Raw genomic sequence first — 25,801 nt, forward strand, 5'->3', positions numbered from 1 at the left:
GCCCTTTTTCTTTAACCACTGGACCACACAGCCTCCTATTAATCCAATCCCACACTCAGCGCCTCAAAAAAGCACCTGTTATTAGTGTCTCTTATAGATCTCAAAGTAATAATTAAGCGATAGTGACAAAAAAATCCCAATTAAATCCATTTTAATTCCAGGTTGTAACACTACAAAATGTGGAAAAGTCCAAGGGGGGTGAATACTTAAGCAAGGCACTATATATATATATATATTGTGATGATGTGTATGTACCAGACAGTAATTTGGAGGCTTTAGGACCATGGGGGGTAGCCACACACTGTGTTGAAACAAATGTAACAAGTGTTTAATTGTATAATTAATCGGCAAATGCTGATCAGGTGGAAGTGATCAGGTCGGGGTTAAAAAGGGGTTCAGTTTGTGTGTTCGAGAGAGAGGGTTGAAGTGGTGAAACAAGCGTGTTGGACAAAAGGTTTTCTTGTAACAAAATAAAGGTACGGCGATCCTTGACAACGAAGGTCTGGACGGTGATTTGGCTGAGGTGATTCTGGGAATTAGTTTAAACAGGGGAACAGGCTTACCCTGCCCTGCATTAGTTAGCTTTTCTGTTTCTCAGTTTAGTTAGCGCCTGAAGAAAGGCTAGGTTTTGTTTTGTATGTTTTTGTTTGAACAGTTTGCTAAATAAACGTACGCCACAGCGTTTAAAGAGCACTACCCTTGTTTCGTGTATAATTAAAGTGACAGACACCTGTTGGAAAGAACAAAGTACTTCACAATATATATATATATATATATATATATATATATATATATATATATAATATGAATGGAGCAATATTACTGAACTGTCCGCGTCTCGCTTTGTTGCTGTTGAAAGATGCCGCGTCTGTGACTCCAGTCGAGCTGACAGTCTGTGATTGGCTCTCGGCAGTTGCAAGTAACTTACAGGATTGGTTGCTTTCGTCAGTGCAAATATTGATTGGCTGGTTTTGGTGAATAATAAATTAATGTGGACCAATTGTGTCTTAGTTTAATATTTACTGTCCAATAGATGTGAACTACAATTAAAAGATACAAAAAATCAAAAAGAAAGCCAGCACTTGAGCGGATTGCTTTTAAATTTGATTCACAGTTGGTGCTGAGACGTCCCAGTGGCCATTTACGTCTATTAGTGCCCACTAGCGCTGGAAGCTGATTGGCTGATGGTACTGAATTGTTTTCTAATTCGATGGAATGCCCAAGGCTCAAGTGCTAAGAAATGTCTTTCTTCATGCCTTTAGCTGGTGTCTGATACTTTATTCTAAATTCAATAAAGGGATCTATTGAAAAGAATCAGACATTTGTTCAGCTACTTAAGAATCGAAGGTGACCTTTCAGTTAGCTGCTCCAGTTTTTTAAAAGCAGAAAAAGTTTATTGATGTCTTCAATAAAATATTTCATGTGACGTTTAATGAAAGAGACCACTTGTAATTATATATATATATATATATATATATATATATATATATATATATATATATATATATATAATGCCAAGCACTGAAAGAGTGTTGATAGACTAGAACATTGTTTTCTGTTCTAGATCTAGAAAGGGCTACAAGGCTCATCCAGAACTCTGCTGCCCGCCTGGTGTTCTCTCTGTCTCGCTTCGCCCACGCTACTCCACTACTCCGCTCACTCCACTGGCTCCCGATCACCGCTCGCATCCAGTTCAAGACTCTTGTACTAGCCTACAGATGCCTTGACCAGACTGCACCCAGCTACCTCCAGACCCTCATCTCTCCCTACACCCCCACTCGACCTCTCCGCTCCGCCTGCACTAGAAGACTGGCTCTACCTCCGCTACGCTCCCCTGCCTCCAGAGCCCGCTCCTTCTCCACCCTTGCTCCGCAGTGGTGGAACGACCTTCCTACAGATGTCAGGACTGCCCAGTCCCTGACCAACATTCCGGCGCCTCCTTAAGACTCACCTCTTCAAAGAGCACCTGTGGAACTCCTCTGTTGTATCCTGGGACACTATCACCCTTCATTTAAATATGCTTTATTTTGCTCTTATCTGCCCCCTATTTTACTACATTTAATCCTGTACTTCAGAATATTGTAATCTGCCAAGTGTTTAACCTGTAGTATTTTGTACTTAATCATATCCTGATGTAACTATCACTATTTAATCATATCCTGATGTAACTTTCACTATTATCTGCTGTATTATTGAATTGTGGTTTGTCACACTTGAAAAAAATTATTGTATTTCTTGCTCTTATTGTATGACTTGTATTGTAACACTTGAATGTATTTGTATTTGCTTGCGATTGTAAGTCGCCCTGGATAAGGGCGTCTGCTAAGAAATAAATAATAATAATAATAATAATAATGCAAGCACAATAACAGTTTGTTAAGTCTTTTGAGTATGGCGTTAAGAGTACTGTACAGCTATGGCCAAACGTTTTGCATTACCCTTCAGAATTAATACATTCTGCTCATAAACTTGAATTAAACCTGCTTAATAATGGTACATTAGAATATTGAATGACATACCGCTTTGAAGATTTCCATATACGGAACGAAAAACTGACACAAATTGAAAAATCTAACATGAAATACTATACTACTATTATTGCTTCCAGTAGACTTTTGCAATGTATTTGTATAGTTTCTTTGATTACATGATGTTCAGTAAAATATCTAAATTATATTCATTTTTTTATTATTATTATGTCTATATCCTAAAAATGCTAGGTGATGCACAACTTTTGACCATAGCTGTACATTGTTTTCTTGTGTAAGACCAAGATCAAACTAAGGGCATTTGCCTCAAATAAATATGGTGTCCAATAAATTCCAGAGACATACAATGGTGGTGCATTCTTTGTTGTTTTTTTAACCTAAAATCCCCCTTAATAGCTTTTCATTTTCAAAGTAACATTGAAGTCTGAGAAGGAGAAAAACTTTGCTAACTATACGGTATGAACTTCAGAAACATTTTCTGTTATTTATTTATTTACTTAAGCTGTATCAGTTATATTTAAACAGAATATATGAAGTCATATTTACTATCCAACCTTGCCTCACTTATTTTCTTGACTGATTCATATATTAAATATGTACTGCAAACTCAGCCATAGTGGATAATACCCCTCAGGAAGACTATTGTTTCCTCCAGGGTACAATCCCCTCAGCCTGTGGCTTCGGACATTACAACAATAATAGTAACAATAGTCTTCCCTTGGGTCAGTAATTTTCTACTATAGCACTCCTCTCCAGTCCATATTTACTATATATATATATATATATATATATATATATATATATATATATATATATGTATGTATATATACAGTGTATATATACAGTGCCTTGCGAAAGTATTCGGCCCCCTTGAACTTTGCGACCTTTTGCCACATTTCAGGCTTCAAACATAAAGATATGAAACTGTAATTTTTTGTGAAGAATCAACAACAAGTGGGACACAATCATGAAGTGGAACGAAATTTATTGGATATTTTAAACTTTTTTAACAAATAAAAAACTGAAAAATTGGGTGTGCAAGATTATTCAGCCCCCTTAAGTTAATACTTTGTAGCGCCACCTTTTGCTGTGATTACAGCTGTAAGTCGCTTGGGGTATGTCTCTATCAGTTTTGCACATCGAGCGACTGAAATTTTTGCCCATTCCTCCTTGCAAAACAGCTCGAGCTCAGTGAGGTTGGATGGAGAGCATTTGTGAACAGCAGTTTTCAGTTCTTTCCACAGATTCTCGATTGGATTCAGGTCTGGACTTTGACTTGGCCATTCTAACACCTGGATGTGTTTATTTGTGAACCATTCCATTGTAGGTTTTGCTTTATGTTTTGGATCATTGTCTTGTTGGAAGACAAATCTCCGTCCCAGTCTCAGGTCTTTTGCAGACTCCATCAGGTTTTCTTCCAGAATGGTCCTGTATTTGGCTCCATCCATCTTCCCATCAATTTTAACCATCTTCCCTGTCCCTGCTGAAGAAAAGCAGGCCCAAACCATGATGCTGCCACCACCATGTTTGACAGTGGGGATGGTGTGTTCAGGGTGATGAGCTGTGTTGCTTTTACGCCAAACATAACGTTTTGCATTGAAGCCTGAAATGTGGCAAAAGGTCGCAAAGTTCAAGGGGGCCGAATACTTTCGCAAGGCACTGTATATATATATATATATATATATATATATATATATATATATATATATATATATATATATATATATATATATATATGTGTGTGTGTATATATATATATATATATATACAGTACTGTGCAAAAGTTTTAGGCAGGTGTGAAAAAATGCTGTAAAGTAAGAATGCTTTCAAAAATAGACATGTTAATAGATTATATTTATCAATTAACTAAATGCAAAGTGAGTGAACAGAAGAAAAATCTAAATCAAATCCATATTTGGTGTGACCACCCTTTGCCTTCAAAACAGCATCAATTCTTCTAGGTACACTTGCACAAAGTGAGGGATTTTGTAGGCATATAGTCAGGTGTATGATTAAACAATTATACCAAACAGGTGCTAATGATCATCAATTCAATATGTAGGTTGAAACACAATCATTAACTGAAACAGAAACAGCTGTGTAGGAGGAATAAAACTGGGTGAGGAACAGCCAAACTCAGCTAACAAGGTGAGGTTGCTGAAGACAGTTTACTGTCAAAGGTCATACACCATGGCAAGACTGAGCACCACAACAAGACACAAGGTATTTATACTGCATCAGCAAGGTCTCTCCCAGGCAGAAATTTCAAGGCAGACAGGGGTTTCCAGATATGCTGTCCAAGCTCTTTTGAAAAAGCACAAAGAAACAGGCAACGTTGAGGACCATAGACGCAGTGGTCGGCCAAGGAAACTTACTGCAGCAGATGAAAGACACATCATGCTTACTTCCCTTCACAATCGGAAGATGTCCAGCAGTGCCATCAGCTCAGAATTGGCAGAAAACAGTGGGACCCTGGTACACCCATCTACTGTCCGGAGAAGTCTGGTCAGAAGTGGCCTTCATGGAAGACTTGCGGCCAGAAAGCCATACCTCCGACGTGGAAACAAGGCCAAGCGATTCAATTATGCATGAAAACACAGGAACTGGGGTGCAGAAAAATGGCAGCAGGTGCTCTGGACTGATGAGTCAAAATTTGAAATATTTGGCTGTAGCAGAAGGCAGTTTGTTCGCTGAAGGGCTGGAGAGCGGTACACGAATGAGTGTCTGCAGGCAACAGTGAAGCATGGTGGAGGTTCCTTGCAAGTTTGGGGCTGCATTTCTGCAAATGGAGTTGGGGATTTAGTCAGAATTAATGGTCTCCTCAATGCTGAGAAGTACAGGCAGATACTTATCCATCATGCAATACCATCAGGGAGGCATCTGATTGGCCCCAAATTTATTCTGCAGCATGACAACCACCCCAAACATACAGCGAAAGTCATTAAGAACTATATTCAGCGTAAAGAAGAACAAGGAGTCCTGGAAGTGATGGTATGGCCCCCAGAGAGCCCTGATCTCAACGTCATCGAGTCTGTCTGGGATTACATGAAGAGAGAGAAGCAACTGAGGCTGCCTAAATCCACAGAAGAACTGTGGTTAGTTCTCCAAGATGTTTGGGCCAACCTACCTGCCGAGTTCCTTCAAAAACTGTGTGCAAGTGTACCTAGAAGAATTGATGCTGTTTTGAAGGCAAAGGGTGGTCACACCAAATATTGATTTTATGTAGATTTTTCTTCTGTTCACTCACTTTGCATTTTGTTAATTGATAAATATAAACTATTAACATGTCTATTTTTGAAACATTCTTACTTTACAGCATTTTTTCACACCTGCCTAAAACTTTTGCACAGTACTGTATATGTGTGTGTGTGTATATATATATATATATATATATATATATATATATATATATATATATAAGTAATTAGCAGGCACGGCTGGACTAACTCGCCATTGACGCCTGTTGGCGGATTGGGTGCCGTGCCCGGAGTCAGCCTCTCCTGGAAAGGGGCTGGTATGCAAATGAGGAACAGAGGATGCTGGGATTGGGAATTGTTTGGGGAAAATGTTCATTGTTGTTGTTACTTCACTGTTTTAATTATCATTCATAATTGCATTTATTGTCATAATTGTTGTGTTGTATAATTCTGAGATTGTTGAATCCGTTCTGTGTTTGCCCTTGTTTGAGTGTGTGTCGCCCTGGGAGTCGGAGTAGCGCTCCGGGGTGGGTAGGGGGTGCCTGTGACTGTGTGAGCAAAAGTGTGTGGATGGTGCTAGCTGCTGTTAGTTACCAATAAAAACTGCATTGTACTTGAAAGAGCCTTGGTGTGTGTGTCTATTACTCCCATGCTTGCTACAATACTTAACCTTTTGCTAACCAATCCTATGATTATTTATTTTATCTAATGCCCTCTTTACTGCTTTCTCCCCCACATCCTTGCCTGAACTCGCCTCCATCATCTCCATGGCCCACCCTACCTCTTCCCTCCTGGACCCTGACCCTGCCTCCCTCATACCCCCACTCCTTCTTCGTATCCTCCTTTACTTAGTCTCCCTCTTTAACTCCTCTCTCCGCTGGTATCTTTCCTGCAATCTTCAAATCTGCTACCATCATCCCTCTGTTAAGAAAAACCTCTCTCTCTCGACCCTGCCTGCGTCCTTTGCCACCCATATATCAGCTTGTTTGGTTGCTATCCAATCTTGGATGGCGCGCCGATACATCCTCATCAATCCATCAAAAACGGAAATTGTTTTCTCCCCTTCCCCCTCCTCCCCCCCACCCTGCCCCACCATCTCATTCCCTACCTTGTCCCTCATTCCATCCCTCTCTGCTTGTAACATCAGTGTCATCTTTGACTCTACCCTCTCCCTTTCTGACCATATGTCGGCCATAACACGCACCTGCCGTTTCCACCGATTCAACATCTGCAAAATATGCCCTGCCATTTCATTTTCTGCTACTAAACTCCTGGTCCACTCTTTCATCTTCCCCCGCCTCGACTACTGTAATTCCCTCCTCCTTGGCCTCAATTTGCTTTAACACCGTTACAACAAATTCAAAATGCCTCTGCCCGTATCATATTCAACCTCCCCTGCTCCTTCCACACCTCCCCTCTCCTCCTCCAGCTACACTGGCTCCTTGTCTATTATGGTTGCCTGTTCAAATTCCTTGTGTACAGATCTCTCCATGGTCTTGCTCCACCTTATCTGGCTGCACTGATCACCTACTATGTTCCCTCACGTTCCTTATGCTCCCAATCCTTATTGTCCCTCTTGGTCCCACCCTCGCCCTGTGCCCAATCCTGTTTTTGTTCCCCTTCTTGCTCCGCTTCATTGGAATAAACTCCCACTTGACATAAAACAGTCACTTACACTACGTAGTTTCCGCTCCTCCCTCAAAACTCACCTCTTCTCCCTAGCCCATTCTATTGATACTCCTGGTCCCTGACTTCCTGTTATTACCCTGCTTGCCCCGACCCTGACCTAAAGCAACACATTTGTGTCTCACCACCCTGCACCCACTTTTCTTGATTGTACCATTGTTATAATTTTGTAAAGTGCCTTGGCTAAAGGCGCTGTATAAATGTAAATAAATAAATAAAATGCATTTTAAAAAAAAAATCTGCAGATTTAGCAAATGTAGACCCAAAATGAACACAGGAATGTTTGACAAGCCTTATGGATAAATGTTTGTTTTCTCAAATAGCCATGAAAGCCCTTCAAAGTCAATGGCTTTTTTTTTTTTTTTCCTAATGAAGATGCTAGGTACACAAAGAATTGTAAATATAGTCTGCGGGAGACCTTAAAGGGCAGCTCATTAATCCAATCCCACCAGCTCGGCTTCTCAAAAAAAAAATGACCTGCTATTAGTGTCTCTTATAGGTCTCAAAGTAATAATTCTAAGGAATGCCCAAGGCTCCAGTGCTAAGGAATATCTTTCTTCATGCCTTTAGCTGGTGTTTGATACTTTAATCTAATAAAGGGATCTATTGAAAAGGATCAGACGTTTTGCAGCTACTTCAGAATGGAAGATGACCTTTCAGCTAGCTGCTCCAGTTTTCTAAAGTTTCTTTATACCAACTGAAGAGTATTAATACACTAGAACGTTTTTTTTCTGTTCTAGATCTAGATCTTGGAATGAGAAACCGTGAAAAACTCGAGCTGCAACCCTCATTGGTTATGATGTGCTTACGCAGCTAAACTCTCTCCCTCTTGTCTAACCGCGTAAGCTAATTTTATTGCTGAATGTGATTTTTATAATTAATATCACACAAAACTTAATGTATACAAGCACTCTTGTCTTCTCGATATTTGGATACTTACATCGTTGTTAAAATGATTTGTTTGATAGATTAGTAGTGTCTACAACAAATAGTATGGCATTGCTACATTTCTTATTAAATTTGAATGTTGCAAAGAAAAAGCTACTTGCGTTATTTGCACTGTATAAAACCATACAGTTCCTGCAACATTCTATAATATTTTATTAAAAAAAAAAAAAAAAACCGTTAACTAAACTTTTGTATTTAAATAAACAACATATAAAATGTCCGCATATCTTTTTTATTCAGTTAGAAAAACTTTAGGGGGGGGGGTATACTTTACAGCATATCTGACACATTATTAACATTTTATTATTCCCATAATACTACATTTATTATGTTTTTCGTCTCTTTTTCTGGGTCCTTTTGTTAACATCCTTGCAGCTTAATTTCACGAGAGGCACCTGGTGTTCCTTCAAAGCCAGCGTCAGGTTTCCCTAGCAACAGATACTTAATGCTACACTCACCATCTGCCTGTTGCTTAAATCTAGGAGCAGTCTTCTTATATTAATTATAAAAATACAAGAACGCATGATTCAGTTTTGTCAAAAGAAAAGTAACTAAGTCCTCCACGCAGTCGGCAGAGTGAGTAATAACTGTGTTTAATGTATTTATTTAATTTCTAATGGCGTCAGGTAATGCAGGATGAGCAGCTGGGCTATTCGTTATAGTCGCTTCAGATTAGACAGATACAATCTAGGCCTTATGTTAGTGTGCACGTGGTTTCAAGGGGAGTGTGTTAAAAATAGCGATTTACATTGTTCAAGGCAGTGTAAGGACCACACGCTTTGTTATTTTGACTTCTTCCAATTGACATGTGCAACTGTAGCGCTTCTGATAATGTACAGGTACACCTCTGATGTTTTCTCCGAAGTGCAACATTTTACTTCTAATTCAGGACTGCTTGAACGTGGGTAAGGAGTTTTGTAACATAATGTTCTATATCACATACACAAACATTGTTTTGTGACTAGGAAAAAAAAAGACTAAGGATAGATGTAGATTATATTTTTAAAACTGTAGGTTAGTTTTATATTTGACCCATTTCTTTGAGCTTTGATACTGTATGTTGTAGTATATAGGGAAGAAGGTGTTTCAGAAACTACAGTGAGCAGTTAAATATGTATATATTTATATTATTTATATATGTAAATATTACGTTACTATAATCGTGCAAATATATTATATAATACAGGCCACAGTTTGCTACCAAGGGGGGTGTTACTAGGCCAGTGACAGTTCCTGTCTGTATTTATGCTTGCCATGCATTCCATTTTTTACCACTTCTGGGCAGCAACATTAACATTAAAATATTCTGGTATATGCTTTTTCTCAGGGATGGATGTCTGTATTTTATTTATTTATTTATTTATTTATTTTAAAAAAATAACATAGCCTATTTATTTTATGAACCAGTGCACTGCAGACTTCATTTGTGCTGAAGACTGTGACCAAATTTGTGTAGCTAAAGTTTCTGTGAGTTTATAATGCAGCTGAAGTGCTTTTCTTATATTTGCCCTGTTTAAAATATACATTAGCATAACTAGATTGCTATATGCAGAGTAGTAAACTTTAATTTTAATATAAAATCAGTTTTATAAGGCTAGCAAATCATATAAGGAAAGTGTCAGTGCCAGACCTGTTGCAAACAGAATACAAAATGATATCAGAGGCTGACAGTCAAGGGACTGATCATTAAGTTTGTCATACATGTCATAGAAGCGACTTGCAATAAAGGTCACCTTGATTTGTAAGTGTGTTAAATATGGATTTTGCATTCAAAGGTAAGAAATGTTTAAGGTTAATAAGGAGCACAGGGTACATGATGAAGAAGCTGTTAATAGACATGAATATAATTTCATTATTGATTTCTAGATCAATTCAATTACTCCGATGATTGTAAATCTTGCTAATTGTTTCTTAACCCTCCCAAAAGAGAAGATTTACTGTTTGCTTTTATCCTATAGTCATTAATACATTCTTCACAAGTAGTATTTTAATCTGTTCATATAATGTAATTCACACAAAAAGTAAAAGTTAAATGACAAGCTATCAACTGCTGGCATGCATTCATAATGTTCCATTTTTAACCGAAAAAAAAAGAATCTTAACCCAAAAATGTATTCTGGATCAATGGACAGCCAGACAAATAGATTGAATCTACTTATTCTTTGCGTTATGCTTTGCTGAAAATTGCAATATTGTGTAACATGGATGTGGAGAGAAATTGAAGTTCTAAAGAAACGCAAACAGAAGTGCTTTATAATAATTATTGTCTGATTACCTAATCATCTGTGTAATCTGCAAAACAGGCTGGACATGTGTTTTTAGCTGATGTTACAAACAGAGCAAATCATATTAACTTGTTTTTGTAACATGTACTGTAGTGATACCCTAACAATAAATAAAACATTGGTTGTTCCTCCGTGACATTTGATCCCTGTTGTGTAAACGTGGAGTCAAAACTGACAAGCTTGTAGACTATAAGATTTACTGTAAAATACTGACAATACAGTATCTGTTTAGAAATATGACCTGCAGGTGTATGCATGTACAGTATATACAGTATGTAAGTATGTTACATGCTTTTCTTGGCAAAAGTCTATGGTAAATAGGTCAAGGTGGCCATGTTTTATATAGTTGTTTTGGTTAACCAAGGATATATGTACAAAAAAAATTGAAATGTGCATGAACACTAACATATTATTCCATTAAATGTTGTTGACTGTGACTTATTTTTCACATTATAGTGCTGCATTTAATCAAACTTTACAGGCACATTTGTTTAGAGATGTTCCACATGTTGTCAATTCAGATTAGAGGGACCTTATTTTTTTAGCCTACTGTCAACTGGTTATAAGCTATATTTTGGGAACTGCATGTCAGGTTTTGATTGAACTGTCCATGAGCATATTGCTATACATGCTCTTTTACTTCACGGTGAACTACTTCTTCCTGATACTGGTACATGTAATACGCTGTTTATTTTCTCGGATAGTAATGTGTGTATTAATTCATGTCTTAGCAGCCTGTTAGCACAGTACTGTATTATTATAGACTGCTGAGGATCCTCCAGATCGTTACATGTTGAGTTTCTACTGTGCTGTGTTGACTTCTTTTCATGACGATATTCCTTCATGCAGAGATGTTTGCTGTCCTATAACCCTATCTTAAATAATGTATCTGTAACAAGAGGTGTTGTGATGCACTCCTGATGCAGATTCTGACCCCTGTTTTTATTTTTATTTTTTTTTAAGTTCTATAACTCATGACGCAAATGACCACAGCTATTTTGTCCATTGGTTAGGCTTACTCGGGTTTGCACCCGGTAGCACATAAATATCACGTAACTTGGTTTGAGTAAGTCTGAAGAGTTACAATTTGTAATAATCTTGTGCTGGGCATCATAGATCATAGCTTTACACATAGGTACTGCATGCATTTAAAGTATAGTATTTACAAACTAAACATATGTCACCTATAACCAAATGATGAAAACCTGCCAAGATTATGCTTTTCTTCAAGATACTAATATTCATATAGGCAAGTTATTTAACTTGTGTTCTATAGAAGTACCCACGAGTCTTTTTAATTCTAGGGAAAAGTGAGTAGAATTCAGTTTGATGCCCTCAATCAAAAAAGGATTTGGAACAAATGCTTTGAGGGGCTACTAATTGAATGAGTGATGCCTTTTATTAAGCCATGTTATGCTTATCAAATAAGGTCTTTTAAATATGACTCATGGGAGCTATCCCACTGTTAATTTGAGCTTTTAGGCCAAGGGCTATCTTTGTGCAGTGTATTAACTGTGCAGTGTATGCATTTGTAAAACAGAAAATAACTGCATGTTGAAATATGATGGAGAGGATCAATAAAGTGCCAGCCTTCTGCATATAAAGTTAGCCTGGACTTCAGTATTTATACATTGTTTTCTACATCTATCAATGTCACCAGAAACCTGAGACAGGGTTACAGCCTTATGTGTACAGTTTTGGTATATATTATTTGGTATAATGGTGACATAACAGACATAAATTTATATTGCGGAAGTCTAGCACCAAATTTATATTGCAGAAGTCTAGCACCAAAGCACAAACATTTTAAAAAGTGTTTATGTCACACCCCTATCACTTCTGATTGGCTAGCTGTGGAAGAAGATCTTCTATGAGTTACAAAGAAAACCAGAAATGGCTACCAAGAGAGCCTCTGGCAACACACACACTAATCTTTTAAATTTAAGGTATTATTTACATTTTTTGTAAATTAGCAAAGTGATACTACTTTCTTAATATGTGAACCTGACATTTAAATGCTGCTATATATTTTTTTACTAGAAGGGATTAGTTATTTATTGGACATGCACAATACATTGATTTGTGAAACTATTAAAACATGAAGATTTAGAAATGTTCATAGTGATAGAAATGAAATGCTTATATGAGATTCTATACAATATTCTATCTTTTTAAAATAAAATACTGTAAATTTCATGGTAATATGTTTATGTAATTTATATATTTATTTTTCAGTGAGAGTAGTGCAGGGAAAGAATGTTGCCCTCCAAAAAAAAGAAATATAAAAAAAATCCATCGGGGTATTAAACCAGAATCACCCTGCTGCAGCAGTGTTCCGGTTAGCCATCATGGGACAAGATGTAAAATTTCATTCATTGCTACATTAACTTGTGGAGTCCCCATTGGAGATAGCTCTGTCAGTTGTGTTGCTGCATCAGGGGTTTAGCTTCACAGACTGAGTTAAGGTCGGAAGCATTTAAAAAAAAACAAAAAAAACATTAATGTCGTAAAAAATTAAATGGATAAAGTCAGGATCCACAAGACATAAGTGGCCTAAGGAATTCAAATTAATTTATCCACAGAGAATTATTAAACTGACGAATACCCTCTAACTTACTGTTGGTGATGGAGCCCGACTGTGCATGCGTAACTTTTGAGTTAAAATAAACTGTGCATGTGCGAAGAAAAATTAATAACTCGCTAATACTTTATCAGTACTGTAACTCAATACTGTAAACTCACAAAAGAGAAACACACAGTACTAAAAGTAGGGTGGTCTAATGAAATTGGATTTCAATAAACAAAAATCTAAAATAGATTATTACATTTCAATTTCAACTAATTGAAATCAAAATGCCCTAAAAAATGTGTTTTAATTATGTAAAAATGAGTTTTAACGCACCAAATTCAGCTACTTTTCCTGCCTGCAGCCATCTTGGATTTGAGTTATGACCTCTACTGACTTTGAGACCTTCATAATTAAAAAAAAAAAAAAAAAAGAAATATATATACAAAAACATCAACACTGCCAATAAAAAAATCTAAGCTAGGTGGTGGTTTAAATTGAAAGATCGAAGTTTTAAGTGTACAAGCAAGCCTCCCAAAAACATGCCTCTCACTGTGGGCAGACTGCAATTGAAGGCATGGCATGGGCACAGCAGTTCTGCCAAAGCACTGTCATTATTGCAGATATATGCATATGTTTCACTTTTAAAGGCAAGTTTTGGTTACTATATATCAAAACACAATTATTAAATCCATTTTTAAAATGGGATGTATTAGTCTATTCAAAAATACTGTTATCCCTAAACCCTGCAATCATTTTAATATATATATATATATATATATATATATATATATATATATATATATATATATATATATTAGCTCAAAGAGCCAGCTGCCCAACATTTCGATATGTTGTACATATCTTTCTCAAGGGAGCCTGTGTTTGAATCAAAACATTGGAGGTATTTATAGGTTTTTGACGGCATGACAACTATTTGTTATTGTTTACATTCAAATCCATGATTTATTCTTACATGATGTAATGGTGTTCTATATTTTGTGACATCATTTTTACTTCTATCTTTGAATCTGTATTAATTCTAATTAACACTACTTTATATAAACATATTTTTATTATATCATGCATTGCTGGCTCTGAGGATCAGTCTAGATTTGGCCTCCCCAGCGCATCAGCATGCACAACTTTTGAATGAATTTTGTTTATTTATTTAAATGTTATATATTTATTGAAGTTAATTCGTTCATTCTTTTCTGTTGAGTCCCGCTGGCATAATCGTGTTCAGTCTATTTATCCATTTACTTTCTTTAATTCTTCTATATGTCGCATTGTCTAATTTGAGCTGTTCTAATATTACAAACTTTACGTCATTTATGTCATGTCCCTGACTGCTGAAGTGCTGTACTATTGGTTCACTCATTTTTTTATTTCTAATTAATGAAAGGTGGTTCTGAATTCTTTTATATAAAGTAGTTCCAGTCTCTCCAACATATTTGATTTCATCACATTTTTCACAGGCTATTCCATGAATGACATTGCTATTTTTAAAGTAGGTATTAGTTTTTAGTGGATATGTGGTGTTCTTATGTTTAATTATATTTTTACTTTTGTCTATGTATTTACACACTTTACATTTACTGGTGCACATGTTCGTAGAACCTATTTTGTCAATTATTATTTTATGTTTACTGTGAACTAAAATATCACCTAAATTAGCTTCTCTTTTGAATGCTACAACTGGGGCCTTAAGAAATACTTTTTTTAATTTTTCTGAATTATGTAGAATCCGCAAGTGTTTCCAAACTATCTTAGAAATATTGGGCAAAAGTTTAGAGTAAGTCTTTACTAATGGGACTCTTTTGACCTTTTTATCTCTATTTTTATAATCTAGTAGATCATCTCTTTTTAGTTTATCCACTTTTCTTAACTCCATCTCTATAATTCTTTCTTTGTATCCTCTTTTTTTAAGATTTGTTTTTAATACATTTCTTTGTTTTACATAGTCACTTTCTTTAGAGCATATTCTTCGTATTCTTATTCCTAGACCCTTTGGGATTGCCCAACGTTTCGATATGTTGTACATATCTTTCTCAAGGGAGTCTGTGTTTGAATCAAAACATTGGAGGTATTTATAGGTTTTTGACGGCATGACAACTACTTGTTATTGTTTACATTCAAATCCATGATTTATTCTTACATGATGTAATGGTGTTCTGTATATTGTGACATCATTTTTACTTCTATCTTTGAATCTGTATTAATTCTAATTAACACTACTTTATATAAACTTATATTTTTATTATATCATGCAATGCTGGCTCGGAGGATCATTTTAGATTTGGCCTCCCCAGCGCATCAGCATGCACAACTTTTGAATGAATTTTGTTTATTTATTTAAATGTTATATAGTTATTGAAGTTAATTAGTTCATTCTTTTCTGTTGATATATATATTAGGGCTGTAAGGGTTTAAACATTTAAACAGTAAACGTGGATTAAAATATTTTTGTTTAAAATTTGTGTTATACGTTTAAACGCAACTTAACAGTAAAATATATTATCAAATTATTTTTGCATATTTTCCGTAAAGATATGTTTCCCTTTCTATGGTTTTCCCCTTTAAGGAAACCTGAACTGTTCTTCCACGTGATCACTCTAAATACGTCTTGCATAAATTAAGGACAGACCAGCTTCCTGCGTTGTTGTGTATCTCCATCACATTGCCTTTTTTCAGGTCTTATAGGGCTCTATGGAATCCGTGTTAACAAGAGCACAGACGGAATTACAGAATCAAAAGTGATGTACGAAAAAAATTCATTTGGCAGTAGAGCATTAAGCTTGAGATTTACATATTTGAAGGGAAAATGTGAAACTAATGGTCAGTACAGGCAGTGGCGTAACGTTGGTTTCAAAAGTGGGGGAATGGGTGGCGGGGGAACGGTTTCTGTAGCTGGGTTATAAATGAGATGGGGTATTCTGTAAGGGATAAGCAAAAAGAAGGGCTGAATCAGTGCAAATAATTAATTCACCGTTCGAGTGCTTAAATAAATGCAATCATGGAAAATAAATAGAAACCTTTTTAAGGTCTTAAACAATTCTGTATTACAACACAAAAAGTACTCCTCACACAGACTGCTATTACAGCAGTCACTTTGAACAATATGATCCCAATGTTCACACAGAGAAGATTTATGGTAGTGAAACCATGGGCATAACAGTAATATAGAATTGATCAAGTTCAAAACTAAAAGTTATGAAACACGCCTATCTGTTTGCTTTGGAGTGCCCCACACTTCACTAAAAAAAAAAAAAAAATACAACCCGTTTTTTAAAGTTAACAATACTATTTTTCAATACAATTAGATAAAACAATACTTAATCCAGCCCTGCGATGGACTGGCGTCCCGTCCAGGGTGTAGTCTCGCCTTGCACCCTGTGTATGCCGGGTTAGGCTCCAGCTCACCGCGGCCCTGTAAAGGAGTAAGCGGTTAATGATAATGGATGGATGGATGGATGGAATACTAGATCCAATGAAGACGAACGCAAACCAAATGGAAAAAGTAGAAGCCTGTAGTTTACAGTTTTGTGTTGTTCACCTTGCCTACGGTGTGCATAAGTTCATTTAAATTAACCTAATTTTTTTTTAAACGGTAAAAACGGAAATCAGAAAAAAAAATACAATCAGGACAAAATAACACAAATTCCATAGGGCCCTAGTCTTAGTTCTGTACATTATTTCAGTAAAGTGAATAGCCTCTGTGATTAAGGCACCTCACGACTCCATTCACGCCACAGTAAAACACTGTAACACATTGGAAAAGAAAAACATGTAGCTACTATTTATTTATTTATTTATTTATTTATTTATAAAAAGAACGGCAAATAAGATGTTTATTACAAAGTGCTTATACCTTTTTATTTGTCCATATTTTATTGTGTGTGTTCAACAGGACATCTGCAATTACAGAACAGCTTTTAATTATTCAAGCGAGCTGAACCGAGAAGCCGTGAAAGAGAGGAACGCTGGGAAATGAAGTCTTTATTTTTTCATGTGAATGCGCAAGCGCCGTTGTGAAGGGGAGGGATGCTGGGAACTAGTATTGTATCAGAAAACGGGTTTGATTTTTAATGAAAAAAAAAAAAAAAAAGGTTTTTGGTTCTGGACATGTTTTGTTTCCTGACAACAATATACAAGTGAATGAAACTAAAAATGTAGTCTAATGTAGTCACTGTGTTTTAAGTTTTAAGTTTAATTTAAATAGAGTTGTTTTTTCAATGTTGGATACACACAATTTTTATGGAGCTTCTGGAGAAATGGTGCCTTGTAAAATTGACAATGAGTGTTTTTTTATGCTATTAAAATAGATTACATTTTAGTGCTAACTTACAGTCCTCCTTTATGCTTTTATGTTTACCATTGTTTGTATTTAAGTGGATCTATATGGTACGCGCTTTGAATAACAAACCAAGGTTAAAATATGACTTAAAATATTGAAAGTAAAATATAAAAATATGAAATGAGTGAAACATTAAATTTATGTTTGTTTAAACGGTTAAATGACCGGATTAACAATGGGTTTAAACGTGTATCAATTAAAAGTAGATTTACAGCCCTTATATATATATATATATATATATATATATAAAGAGACAGGGATGGATATAGAGCAAGATTTCACTTAATTTAAGGTTCATAGCCCCTTAAAAACAGACCCAGACACAAGATTTGAAGTGTTTAAGCACTTTTGTGTGATTTTATTAATTACAGAAATAAAGGAAAATAACACCGTGTAACAATTTTTTTTTTTTTTTGGTTCCTGGGTAGTAAGTGTTATTTCCTAATTTCTTATGCCTCAAAAGTATAGAAAATGGCTATTATTCCCCACAAACTTTGCTTTTGTGACCAGGACAGTGATATTTTGAAATTTACCTCTTTTCCAGAACATTCCAGATAGATTCAGTGCTGAGTAAACTTGGAGTAACTTCTAGAACTTTCCAGTAATATAAATAGTAGTATAAATACAGGGGCCTTAAGCCCACCAGTTTAGTTTAGTTCCAGCTGCCTAAGTGGATACATATCTGCATTTTTCTGAGATGGCATCAAGGTCATAGGAGACTTCAAAATGGTGGCATTCCTGATGGGTCTCTGTCACAAAGACGGCCGGAGTGGGTGGCGTCAGACCAGAAGCAGGAATTCACAGACACAGACAGTGGTTGTGATGAGCTGAGTGCAATGGCTGCACTCAGCGTTTATTAACAAATAAAAGGTTTGCAACAACAAAAACACAGGACACGGCACTACACGCCAAAATAAAAAGACAAACAAAACGGACTAGACAGTAAACAGACAGACAGACAAACGAAACACGGTGAGTGAGACAGTTCTTTCCTTATTATTCTTATTATTATTCTTATTATTATTCTTTTTACCTCCTTCTCCACACTCGTTCTCCACTCACCGAACACCTAACCCTGACTGAACGAAATGTGCGTCTATATATACTATTGTGCTGGGATTCAATTACTAATTAATTATTCACTTGAATCCCAGCACGTGAATTAATTCTGTGCAACCCCGTGCTCACATATTACATTTAACCAGCACGTGAAGTGATTTGTGCTCTCCTCGTGCCTAAATACAAATCTACACTTTAAATACACGTGAAACACAGACCCGTTTATATCCCGTGTACCAATGACTATACACCAACATTAACACACACACGCACGCATATATACAACAAATGCACACAGGGACGGGGCACATTGCCACATATACCCCCCCTTGTGCGCAGCACACATGGCCTCAACGGCCACCTCCCCCCTTAAAAATCCAGCAGTCCAGGACAAAGTCTCGGGCTGGGAAGGGAGGCTTCAGTGGGCCCTTGGCTGGCAATGCTGTCAGCACCCCTGCCGGTAGTGGCACGGCTGACAGCCTGCTGGTCCATGCTTGCAGCGAACTTGCTGCAGGGGATGCTGGTCTCCTGACCTCACCCCCTTCCTTCGTAGCCGGTAGCTCCCCTTGGTGGGGCTCCGACCACAGTACTGCCGGCAGCGAAGAAGCTGCAGTGGGAGCAGGTCTCCGGACCTCCCCCACGATCTCTGGCAGCGAAACTGCTGCTGGGGTTGGTGGTCTCCAGACCTCCTCCCCCTTCTTTGTGGCCGACAGCTCCCCTTTCTGGGGCTCCGGCCACCGTACTCCCCGTGGTGGAAGTACGGGAAGCAGAGACAGCTCCTGCTGTTCTGCTTCTGGCGGTGGTGGAGGCAGAGGCAGCTCCTGCTCCTCTGCTCCTGGAAGTGGCAGAGGCAGCTCCTGCTCCTCTGCTCCTTGCGGTGGTGGTGGCGGAGGCAGAGGCAGCTCCTGCTCCTCTGCTCCTTGCGGTGGTGGTGGCGGAGGCAGAGGCAGCTCCTGCTCCTCTGCTCCTTGCGGTGGTGGTGGCGGAGGCAGAGGCAGCTCCTGCTCCTCTGCTCCTGGAGGTGGTGGAGGCAGAGGCAGCTCCAGCTCCTCTGCTCCTGGCGGTGGTGGAGGCAGAGGCAGCTCCAGCTCCTCTGCTCCTGGCGGTGGTGGAGGCAGAGGCAGCTCCAGCTCCTCTGCTCCTGGCGGTGGTGGAGGCAGAGGCAGCTCCAGCTCCTCTGCTCCTGGCGGTGGTGGAACCAGCAGGTATTCACCCTCTGCTGGTGGAGGTGGGAGGGGCCAGCAGTCCTCCCACTGCGGTGGAGGTGGAACCAGCAGGCATTCACCCTCTGCTGGTGGAGGTGGGACCAGCAGGTATTCACCCTCTGCTGGCAGCTTGGGTCCTAGGGCTGTGGAAGCCCCGACTTCCCTCTCTTCGGGCTGTGGACGCACCGACTCCTCCCTTTTGGGCTGTGGACGCCCCAACTCCTCCCTGTTGGGCTGTGGACGCACCGACTCCTCCCTGTTGGGCTGTGGACGCACCGACTCCTCCCTGTTGGGCTGTGGACGCACCGACTCCTCCCTTTTGGGCTGTGGACGTTCGGGCTCCCCCCACTCAGGCGTAGGACGTTCGGGCTCCTCCCACTCAGGCGTAGGACGTTCGGGCTCCTCCCACTCAGGCGTAGGACGTTCGGGCTCCTCCCACTCAGGCGTAGGACATTCGGGCTCCTCCCACTCAGGCGTAGGACGTTCGGGCTCCTCCCACTCAGGCGTAGGACGTTCGGGCTCCTCCCGCTTGGGCTGTGGACGCTCAGGCTCCTCCCGCTTGGGCTGTGGAGGCAAAACCAGCAGGCATTCATCCTCTGCTGGTGGAGACGGGGACAGCAGGCATTCTTCCTCTGCTGGTGGACCTGCTACCTGGGCTGCTGTTCCACTTATAACTGCCTCCAGGTAGCTGAGGACCAACCCCACACCTTCCTCCCAGGTGCTTACGGTCTGTTCCCTCGCATATGCCTCCCATCGCTCTCTGTCCATAAACCGCAGGAACTGGACGACTACTGGGATAGACTGGGCCTCCAGCCCAGCATTTTCCAGCATCCAGTCCCGCACTTTGATGGCGTCTTCTGCCATTTTTTTTTTTTTTTTTTTTCTTTTTTTAAATCCAAACTGCGGTTCCTGCTCTGGCCTGAGTCCTGGAGGCGCTGTCGATCCCACGCAGGACACCACGTGTCACAAAGACGGCCAGAGTGGGTGGCGTCAGACCAGACAGGAAATACACAGACAGAGACGGTGGTGATGATGAGCTGAGTGCAATGGCTGCACTCAGCGTTTATTTAACAAATAAAAGGGTTGTAAACAGCACAAAACACAGGACACGGCACTACACGCCAAAATAAAAAGACAAACAAAACGGACTAGACAGTAAACAGACAGACAGACAAACGAAACACGGTGAGTGAGACAGTTCTTTCCTTATTATTCTTATTATTATTATTCTTATTATTATTCTTTTTACCTCCTTCTCCACACTCGTTCTCCACTCACCGAACACCTAACCCTGACTGAACGAAATGTGCGTCTATATATACTATTGTGCTGGGATTCAATTACTAATTAATTATTCACTTGAATCCCAGCACGTGAATTAATTCTGTGCAACCCCGTGCTCACATATTACATTTAACCAGCACGTGAAGTGATTTGTGCTCTCCTCGTGCCTAAATACAAATCTACACTTTAAATACACGTGAAACACAGACCCGTTTATATCCCGTGTACCAATGACTATACACCAACATTAACACACACACGCACGCATATATACAACAAATGCACACAGGGACGGGGCACATTGCCACAGTCTCCAAGGTGGTTTTACCACGTTTCCCTGCTATCTTTGCCTTTGGGACAGCAGGGACACCAAGGCGCACTACCACAGGCGGGACTGGCCACAGCGGACCGAGTTCTCTGTGGGGAGGAACAACGTCAAGTGGGAGCCACTGGTGGACCCCCGGAAGGTGCTGATGCCGCCACTGCACATCAAATTGGGCCTTATGAAACAATTTGTCAGAGCTCTAGATCAGGAGTCGGCAGCCTTCAAGTACCTTCAAGACTTCTTCCCTAAGCTGTCTGAGGCAAAGGTCAAAGCCGCTGTCGAAGATCCTGGAGTGCAATGAATTCCCCAAGAAACTCACTAGTAAGGAGAAAGCGGCTTGGAACAGCTTTGTCGCAGTGGTTCGGGGCTTCCTGGGCAATCACAAGGCCGAAAACTATGTGGAGCTGGTTGAGACTCTGGTGAAGAACTACGGACAATGGGCTGTAGGATGTCCCTCAAAGTCCATATCCTTGATGCTCATCTTGATAAATTCAAGGAGAACATGGGCGCATACTCGGAGGAGCAAGGCGGGCGCTTCCACCAGGATATACTGGACTTTGAACGCTGCTACCAAGGACAGTATAATGAGAACATGATGGGAGACTATATTTGGGGGCTGATTTGTGAAAGTGATTTACAGTATAATCATAAATCTCGAAAAACTACTCACTTCTAAATCTTTTGTAGTCATTTTTGTATTGCTTTAGTATAAATACATGTTAATTTGGATTCATATGTTTTTTTCTGACTTTATGTGAACGAAAAGACACAAATTCACCCGTTTTCTCATTGGAAATAGGTAAATTTCAAAATATCACTGTCCTGGTCACAAAAGCAAAGTTTGTGGGGAATAATAGCCATTTTCTATACTTTTGAGGCATAAGCAATTAGGAAATAACACTTACTACCCAGGAACAAAAATTGTGTTACATAGTGTAATCAAAACAAAACCTAACTCCCACACAAAGAGTACTAACGAAACTTATTTTTGTTTAGAACCTAACTAATAATCGGATGGCTAAGACGTTTACCGATTTAAAAAAAAAAAAAGCATTATAAACACAAAAACAAAAAGGTTCACAAACGACCTTTTGCTAAACCACACAGGTTCACAGTGACTGCCTCTCTTCACACAGAGGCAAACTTTTTGTCCTTTTTAAATACCTGCCTGTTAATCGCAGGCAGGTGGCATTCTTTCATAATTAGTCAGGTGAACCTCATCAATCTCATCCTGGCTAATATATATATATATATATATATATATATATATATATATATATATATATATATATATATATATATATATATATAGCTCTGGAAAAAATTAAGAGACCACTGCAAAATTATCAGTTTCTCTGGTTTTACTATTTATAGGTATGTGTTTGGGTAAAATGAACATTTTTGTTTTATTTTATAAACTACTGACAACATTTCTCCCAAATTCCAAATAAAAATATTGTCATTTAGAGCATTTATTTGCAGAAAATGACAACTGGTCAAAATAACAAAAAAAATGCAGTGTTGTCAGACCTTGAATAATGCAAAGAAAATAAGTTCATATTCATTTTTAAACAATACAATACTAATGTTTTAACTTAGGAAGAGTTCAGAAATCAATATTTGGTGGAATAACCCTGATTTTCAAGCACAGCTTTCATGCGTCTTGGCATGCTCTCCACCAGTCTTTCACATTGATGTTGGGTGACTTTATGCCACTCCTGGCGCAAAAATTCAAGCAGCTCGGCTTTGTTTGATGGCTTGTGACCATCCATCTTCCTGAGGTTTTCAATGGGGTTCAGGTCTGGAGATTGGGGTGGCCATGACAGGGTCTTGATCTGGTGGTCCTCCATCCACACCTTGATTGACCTGGCTGTGTGGCATGGAGCATTGTCCTGCTGGAAAAACCAATCCTCAGAGTTGGGGAACATTGTCAGAGCAGAAGGAAGCAAGTTTTCTTCCAGGACAACCTTGTACTTGGCTTGATTCATGCCAAAGCTGCCTGATTCCAGCCTTGCTGAAGCACCCCCAGATCATCACCGATCCTCCACCACATTTCACAGTGGGTGCGAGACACACTGGCTTGTAGGCCTCTCCAGGTCTCCGTCTAACCATTAGACGACCAGGTGTTGGGCAAAGCTGAAAATTGGACTCATCTGGGGGTGCTTCAGCAAGGCTGGAATCGGGCAGATTTGTCTTTGTGAAGGACGCATGAATCAAGCCAAGTACAAGGTTGTCCAAATATATGTTTCTGAGGTTAAAAAAACCCCTGTATCGTAGAGGCAACACTGGGTGAATCTCGCTCTGCCCCACCCTAAATCAGTGTTGCAAATGTTCCACATGCTGATCATATTTTAGCCCACATCGAAAATGCCAACCATGATAGGCTTTTTGTTTTAAATTACGATACATTATAGACCTCTTCAACAGCAAATAGTGTAAATCTTACTTCGGTCCTTATTTTTGAAATATGTTTTTCACCTTTCAGAATGTCTTCCGATCAACAGCTTATACAGTCGGAACGCTTAAACTGTCTACTTTTCAATGACAATACAAACATAAATCAGTTTCGACAAATGGAGCTTGAATAAGGGTAGCACTAAAAATACTTTCATGCTGTCATTACTGACACATTTTGGCCTGAGTTTTGAGATCACTGGAACATATTACAAGCAAAAAGAAAAATAAATTGCACATGGTTTGTCGTCTTCAATTACTATACTATACTTTTAAATGTGTATTCTCGACTCATAAATTCACATTTTAATTACATTTTTACCAGTTTCAAATCGCTTGAGAGGATGATATTTCTGAAATGTTTTTTTTTTTTTTTAAGGGAAATAAAACAAAAAACGTCAAAGTATGAAAATTGTTATTTTTATTTGTTTGTCTGAGTATTTATACTTTTAAATAATGCAGAAAGGTTGTGCTTCACGTATTCAACTATACAACAAGTTAAAAACGGCAAAGCTCATGAGCAGCACCAAGCAGATCGCTCCATAGAGGCAGACTCTCCAGACGCCTGCGTCGCCCACCCTACTAAGTGAAGTCATTGAGAACAGGCAATTTTTGTAAAAAAAACAACAGATTGTTCTGTGGATCAGAAAGCAGTTGCTTGTATCTGCTGTTCGACACAGTTCCAGTAGCACAGAAGAATGTCAGGTTTATATTAGGTTGTTCTTAGTTACAAAGAATCCTTGTTAAAGTGTATTGCAAGCATTTTTTGTTTTTTATATTTATGGATGAATTACAATTGATGATGCAAGTCAAATTGATGAGCCCCCTGAGCTGTTCTTCTGAAGACCATATGGCCAAAACTAAAACGTGTTCACATTTTTTCCAATGTTTTCACTATTAGTCTAATAATACAGTATGTGATTATCAGATTCAGTAGCTAATGCCCCAAACCGTTTCAGCCCCTTGGTTCTTTTGGCTTTTTCAGTTTGAAATTCTCTTTAAAAGAGCCAACAAACACAAACTGTGCTGGAAGGTCTGTTTGTTCAATGACTCAACTGCTTTGTTCACACAACAGCATGCAGTCTTTTGACACATACTAAATAAATCATTGCCTGTCCCTTCCAGGTTGCATGTGTATTCGGTCCAATTATGATCAACTTTAAAATTTTAAAGGTGTGTGGTTTTTTTTCATTTCTGCATCATCAAAGGGCAAATGGCAATTTCTATTCTGATTGGAGCCATAAAACGTTAGGCAGGTTTAGATCCACTTCTGAATTATTCAATCTTGTTTGTTTTTTTCAATATCTATAGAGCCTTTTTGCTTAAAAGAGCCAGCTGTCCAACATTTCTGTTCTGCCAGTTGCTTCATTTTTATAGAAATGATTTTGCTATGGAATTTAGCTGCTTTTATGAGTTTCAGATGCACTTAAAGACAAGTTAAAGAGTTATCTAACAAGGATTACTGTCTATAAATGTTATTTTTATCTTGAAAAAGTGATGAATATGTAATTCTGGGCGTTCCTGCATAAATCCGCAAAAATGGGATGGAGGTAGTGCAAATCAGGGTTTTCAAATATTATAATGAGATGTACTAAAGCTGCCTGCAATTGCAACACTTAAAATTGCATTAATTTGTTAAGAACTTTTGTACACACATTTTAAACAGTCGCAATTGTTGCTGGCATTTCCCAGTCCACTTTTTCTCTTGCGTTGCCAGTTTTGCTCAATGCATTCTAGAGGCGAACACTGAAGTACCTAATTTTCACTAAAGGCAGGGTGTACTTACAAGCCTTAAAAAACTAATTTTTATACCAGTTCTGGTTTCCCCAACGTGTTGGGAACAATAGACTGCACACATGTGCCACTAACCCCACCAACTCATTCTAAGCATCTGTATAGGACCATGATCTATTTTGTGTTAATTGTCTAGGATACTAAGTAGGCCA

General features: G+C 38.6%; 1 protein-coding gene across 1 annotated transcript in view; it reads left to right on the forward strand.

Moving 5' to 3' along the window:
* Positions 1-9,066: 9,066 nt before the first annotated feature.
* Positions 9,067-25,801, forward strand: part of eys (eyes shut homolog) — a 458,209-nt gene continuing 441,474 nt past the window's right edge. Inside the window, exon 1 of the mRNA XM_034921306.2 lies at positions 9,067-9,225. The gene's annotated coding sequence lies outside the window, so the exon portion shown is untranslated. The remainder of the gene's footprint in view (positions 9,226-25,801) is intronic.

The sequence above is a fragment of the Acipenser ruthenus genome, chromosome 5 (genome assembly GCF_902713425.1).
Source record: "Acipenser ruthenus chromosome 5, fAciRut3.2 maternal haplotype, whole genome shotgun sequence".
NCBI classification, from domain to species: domain Eukaryota; kingdom Metazoa; phylum Chordata; class Actinopteri; order Acipenseriformes; family Acipenseridae; genus Acipenser; species Acipenser ruthenus.